The sequence below is a fragment of the Dipteris shenzhenensis genome, chromosome 8, assembly GCF_047967505.1.
Source record: "Dipteris shenzhenensis isolate YYH24624 ecotype China chromosome 8, Dip_SZ_1.0, whole genome shotgun sequence".
Classification (NCBI taxonomy): domain Eukaryota; kingdom Viridiplantae; phylum Streptophyta; class Polypodiopsida; order Gleicheniales; family Dipteridaceae; genus Dipteris; species Dipteris shenzhenensis.
The window spans coordinates 37,326,006-37,330,671 of record NC_141603.1 but is presented as its reverse complement, the minus strand read 5'-3'; the positions used below and the strand labels follow the sequence as shown (position 1 = coordinate 37,330,671).

Sequence of the window (4,666 nt, the reverse complement as noted above, 5' to 3'; positions counted from 1 at the left end):
GATAGAACGTTTATTCGAATTTTCTATCGAGGGCAAAATGGGAACTACACGTACACCTTTGTGAGCGTTGTTGACAGCCCTTTGCGTCTGAGTAAGTACTCTAAAGAATGAGTTGGGTTTTACTAACATACATGTATAAAAGTTTTATGGCTCAATAATTATAGTTCCTAACGATTGTTGGTACTCCGTTGTATGTTTGTAGTCGTGGTGGATGCGGCGGATGTGGTGGACATGGAGTGAATGGCCATCGCAAGCTTTTTCCTACAGTACATGGCTATAGACTTTTCCGTTTGGGATGTTTGTGTGTCTATTGTACATTTTGTATGTTCAGTTGCGACTTTATTTGCGGCTGTGTATTTGGATATATCAATTAGTTCTTTGATGTAGCTATTGCATGTTCAGACATGTGACTGCACTTTTGGATGTGATATTTTGAAGTACTCTATCATAGAGAATTTTTTTTGGACGTGGCGGCGGTGGAGTAAATGGCTGGCGCAGGCTTTTCCCTATAGTACATGGCCGCAGACTTTTCCCTTTAGGGATGTTTATGTGTCTATTGCATTTTATATGTATTTGGACATATCAATGAGTTCTCTGGCTTCACTTTCGGATGTAATATTTTGAAGTACTATGTCATAGATATTTTTTTTTGTTAGAGTATGTTGCTTGTATTTAAATGTTTCTTTTGTTATATTGTCGGTTTCAGACATTTTAGCATCTTAAGACCCGGCGGAGCGGGTCGCTAGCTAGCCCGTCGTAGACGGGTCAGGTTACTCGTACCTTAAACGGACATACAGAAGAAGCGCTGTGCTAACTTTGAGAAAAACAACGTGGGGATTGCAATTTTATGTGTGCATCTCCCAAGATATGGGAAATTGGGAATGCCAATGAGCTTTACATTCACTTCACCCGAAGAGACCTCCATTGACTCTCCCTCCTCTCTCGCTCTCTCTCTCAAGCTTCTTGTTACACAATCGGCGAGTGCTACAGCCGAGCCGAGCAAGAGCATTCACTTATATCTCTGTCTCCCTCCTCTCTAGCTTTCTCTCTCTGTGCATCTCTCTCTCTCTCTCGCCCAGCATACCCACGCAAAGATGATGATAACGATCAGAAAATCGGCTTTGGTACGCCCTTCGTCTGCCACACCTCATCGAGTTTTGTGGAATTCCAACGTCGACTTCATCGTTCCCCGCATACATACTCCCAGTGTCTATTTCTATAAGTCTAATGGATGTCCGAACTTTTTCTCCTTCGACCATCTTAAGGATCCGTTGGCCAGCACTTTGGTAGCATTTTATCCCATTGCAGGGAGGTTGAAACCAACCCAAGATGGGAGGATCGATATTGATTGTAACAATGAAGGGGTACTGCTTGTAGAGGCAGCGGCGGACGCATTCATGAGCGACTTCGGTGATTTTACTCCCAGCCTGAGGATGAAGGAGTTGATTCCCAAAGTCGATTATACGAAGGGCCTGAGCAGTTCTCCCCTTCTCGTTGCTCAGGTAAGCATTTCACCCGGCCAACTTCTAAGTTCGAAACCACCCTCTTCCGTCTGGGTTGGGTCGGATGAACTCCGATATATAAGACATTTCCTGAGTCCCGACTTGTTAGTAGATGCGATCCCACATTCTGTGTCCGTATCCGGTTTCCTTGTCGATCGAGCTACCTTTTGGCCTTGATCGATGAAGCGTTAGATGGGTCCACATCCTGTGTCCTGTATCCGGTTTCCTTCTCGATCGAGCTACCTTTTGGCCAAGTGATCGATGAAGCATTAGATGAGTCCACATCCTGTGTCCTGTATCCGGTTTCCTTGTCGATCGAGCTACCTTTTGGCCTTGATCGATGAAGCATTAGATGCGATCCCACATCCTATGTCCTATATCCGGTTTCCTTCTAGATCGAGCTACCTTTTGGCCTTTTGTGACGTTAGATGAGTCCAACGTATGATGATGTTCTTTCCGCCCTCATTTTATGGGTTGTTTACTCGTGTGTTCTGCATGACACTCGTCCGGGCTCGCTTTCCAATTTACAGGCTTTTAATGCTGCTGTTTTCTGCTCTCTACATGGTCTTCTTGCTGTAATTATACACGGGTTGCATTAGTTCCGTAACTCCCGTTTGCTCACTCATGTTTGCATTGCAGGTAACATTCTTTAAGTGCGGAGGGGTTGCATTAGGCTTAGGCCTGCAACATCAGGTGGCAGACGGGATGTCTGCGCTACATTTTGTGAACACATGGGCGGATATGGCTAGAGGGAAGGGGGAGGGGGTGAGGCCCTTCATAGACAGGACGCTGTTAAGGGCGAGGGATCCACCGAAGCCGAGGTTTGAACATGTGGAATAAGAGGCACCGCCTCAGCTATTGCCAAAGCAACAACAAGAGGGTGATGATCCTAAGAAGGAGGGCGTTGGCTTCGTTACGGAAATGTATGGATTTAGTAAACAGCAATTGGAGGCCCTCAAGAAGGTGGCAACTCAAGGTGATGCTAATGTCTCCTTTAGCACCTACGAGGTCTTGTGTGGCGCTGCATGTGCACAGCACGTGCTTTGTCTGAAAAGCAACCTACCAAGCTCTATGTCGTCACTGATGGTCGGTCCTGCGTGCGAGCACCTTTGCCCAAAGGCTACTTCGGTAATGCGATCTTCTCAGCAACTTCGACATCACTTTTAGGAAATCTACTTGCAGGTCCGCTGGGTGCAGTTGCCAGTCAGATCCACGAAACACTAGCATGCATGGATGATGAATATCTACGATCCGCATTGGATTATCTAGAGATGCAAAGCGAGCTGGTAGCACTTGTGCGTGGGGAGCACACATTTAAAGCCCTAAATCTTGGGATCACTAGTTGGTTGCGACTACTCATTTATGAAGCAGACTTCGGGTGGGGCCGACCAAATTACATGGGCCCTGCATACATTGCCTTTGAGGGCTTGGCCTATGTGTTGCCTAGCCTCCCTGACAACAATTCCAATGGCTTGTATGTTTGCATGGCTCTCTTATCTAGCCATATGCTTCGCTTTTGTAAGCTTATCTATTGCTCTGAAGGCCTAGAAGAGTTGCCCTCAGTTGGATAAGTAGGCTCCCTTCATTGAGTCCATTATCCTTTAAAAAAGGCATCCTTTTGTATCATCATGATCATGTTTTTTCATGTGCTTATGGATCCTTGGATGATTAAATACAATTGACATCCATGCTTAAGTCTTGATCTTGCATAATGTGTGGTTGCACCATTTAAAAGTTAGATTTCGACTAAGCTATAGATACATTAATATGGTTAATATAAAGACCATAGATTTGACCTTACTCCTTGATTTAAGAATCATGTACATCCGATCTTATGTGTTGATTTTAGAAATTACGTACATCCTTCATGATTGTGACTACTAGCATCACCATCACCTTATAGCAAGAAAACTTTTATTCATTTTGAAGTCCTTTTATATTCAAATGTCTTAATCTTAAGTTGTGCAACTTGTGGATGGCATTATTTCAACATGCTATTCACACTCTCTTTCATTCTCACAATCCGTTCTCCATCTCCTCTTTCTTTACCTCTCATCTCCTTTTTTCCACGTTTTTCTTTGTCTCCCCTTTCCCTTGTCCTTTCCCTCTCCTTCTCCTCCCATTGTCCTTTGCACTAAGATGCTAAGCTTGTTTTCTTACATTGATCACTATATTCTCACTAAAAATCATTGGACTTTGATTTTTTATGTTCTTGGATTCGAATTGTGCTATTGTGCTTTTCTCTTTGGAGGCCCATTTGCTATTGATTCTCTATTCTCACAATGCCATCACGAAACATCCTTGGGCAGATGTGTATTATAAGGTGTAACAAATCAAACTTATTCATTTCTTCCTTCTCGGCGCTTGGGTGCTTGTTTCGGACAGATTGTTCATTTGTGTTTATTGACTCTTTAATGAGGATTTTCATTTGTGTTGCCACCATCATGTCCATCCACAAAGTCATCATCTCATGCACTGGACAAATAAGCAAGCCACCCTCCACATCTCATGCCAAGGACAATAGATTAAGCTCTTGCATCAAAACTTTTTAGTCTCAATGTAGTCCATAAGCTTCAATCACTTGAGAAAAATCAACCATTCATCCGATGTTCTATGTGTCATTAGCTCGATGATATGAGAGCCTAGCTTTGACATGAAGTGATCAGACATCTTATTTCACATGTGCAAATAGATATGATGTCCCTAGCTAACATGGACATTTAGCACACAGATGCTATTTTATGCTAAGGGACAACTTTGATACATTGTTGTTGATGCGCTGATAGTGCTATGCTCTTTTAGTTGAGACATTATTGATGCTTATGCCCATGGATGGTGTTTATCATGAGGCACTTGGCTCTTATTGGCATTGGGTTTGTCATTGTTTTGTAATTGCAAGTTGACATTTTCTTTTGGGCCAGATTTTCTTATATGAATATATAGTATATGCAGATGAGTTAAATGTGTTTTGATGCTTTGAGCTTTGAGTTTTTTGTGATATTATCCTCCATTGTGACATACATATTTGGGTGCATCCGATCTTGTAGGCACTAACATTTGGGATTTTGCTTGATTTGCATCATGGTATCCTCTTCCATGTCTAAAAAGGAGTTTTTCAGCATTCAAAAGTTTGATGGGACAAACTTTTCTTTGTGGAAAGAACA

The 4,666-nt window shown here is 42.8% G+C and overlaps 1 pseudogene; it reads left to right on the top strand.

The window, feature by feature from the left end:
* The first annotated feature begins 905 nt into the window (after positions 1-905).
* Positions 906-3,073, top strand: LOC147899456 (shikimate O-hydroxycinnamoyltransferase pseudogene; annotated as a pseudogene).
* Positions 3,074-4,666: the final 1,593 nt, after the last annotated feature.